Below are 1,766 nucleotides of genomic sequence, written 5' to 3' on the forward strand. Positions count from 1 at the left end.
ATTTTTAATTGCACATACAACACATCTTTTATGCAGTGTTTTACTTTATTTATTTATTTATCTTGGGGTATTTTTATGGCAATGCTGGGGGGAACTTAGGCCCTCACTCATGCCAACAGTTTGCTTTCCCACTGAGCTATAGCCACCTGGCCCGATGCACAACACTTGGAATAAAAAAAATTGAAGAAACTCAATAAGCAAAAATATAAGAGTTTTTAATGGTGAAAATAAAATAGGAACAGAATCTCTTTATTTAAAGTACTGTTAACTTGAGAACAATTATTAGTGGAGGCACGCATGTGTGTGTGCATATGTGTGTGCTTGTGTGTATACGTGTGTACTGTGCATGTGTGTGTGCATGTGTGTATGAGTATGTGTAGATTGTGTGTGCATGTGTGTGTGCATGTGTGTGAATTCATGTGTGTGTGAGTGTGTGTACAAGAAGACATCGTCAAAATCTGGTCTAAGGTAATATTGATAAGAAGTCTAAGTGATTCATTTGGAATTAAAATGGTTTAGTGGCACTGCCAGATATAGTAGGGTTCTGACCGTCTGGAGACTTCTAAGCATGGACAATAATCTCTAAAATTCTAAGGAATTATTTTCTTGGCGAGGGCTATTGCAAATTTTGTCTCATTCACAATTTGCTGGTCCATGATTTTTGCTGCTGATATTTTATTTATTTATTTATTTTTATTATTTATTTATTAAAGATTTCTGCCTCCTCCCCGCCACCACCTCCCATTTCCCTCACCCTCCCCCAATCAAGTCCCCCTCCCTTGTCAGCCCAAAGAGCAATCAGGGTTCCCTGCCATGTGGGAAGTCCAAGGACCACCCACCTCCATCCAGGTCTAGTAAGGTGAGCATCCAAACTGCCTAGGCTCCCACAAAGCCAGTATGTGCAGTAGGATCAAAAACCCATTGTCATTGTTCTTGAGTTCTCAGTAGTCCTCATTGTCTGCTATGTTCAGCGAATCCAGTTTTATCCCAGGCTTTTTCAGACCCAGGCCAGCTGGCCTTGGTGAGTTCCCAATAGAACATCCCCATTGTCTCAGTGTGTGGGTGCACCCCTCGCGGTCCTGAGTTCCTTGCTCGTGCTCTCTCTCCTTCTGCTCCTGATTTGGACCTTGAGATTTCTGTCCGGTGCTCCAATGTGGGACTCTGTCTCTGTCTCCTTTCATCGCCTGATGAAGGTTAATATCGAGGAGGATGACTATATGTTTTTCTTTGGGTTCTCCTTCATATTTAGCTTCTCTAGGATCACGAATTATAGGCTCAATGTCCTTTATTTATGGCTAGAAACCAAAGATGAGTGAGTACATCCCATGTTCCTCTTTTTGGGTCTGGCTTACCTCACTCAGGATAGTGTTTTCTATTTCCATTCATTTGCATGCAAAATTTAAGAAGTTCTTGTTTTTTACTGCTGAGTAGTACTCTAATATGTGTATATTCCATACTTTCTTCATCCATTCTTCCATTGAAGGGTATCTAGGTTGTTTCCAGGTTCTGGCTATTACAAACAATGCTGTTATGAACATAGTAGAGCATATACTTTTGTTGTATGATAAGGCCTCTCTTGGGTATATTCCCAAGAGTGGTATTGCTGGGTCCAGGGGTAGGTTGATCCAGAATTTCCTGAGAAATCGCCACACTGCTTTCCAAAGTGGTTGCACAAGTTTGCATTCCCACTAGCAATGGATGAGTGTACCCCTTACGCCACAACCTCTCCAGCAAAGGCTATCATTGGTGTTTTTGATTTTAGCCAT

The sequence above is a fragment of the Microtus oregoni genome, unplaced genomic scaffold, assembly GCF_018167655.1.
Source record: "Microtus oregoni isolate MIOR12 unplaced genomic scaffold, Mior012 000073F_000, whole genome shotgun sequence".
NCBI classification, from domain to species: Eukaryota; Metazoa; Chordata; class Mammalia; order Rodentia; family Cricetidae; genus Microtus; species Microtus oregoni.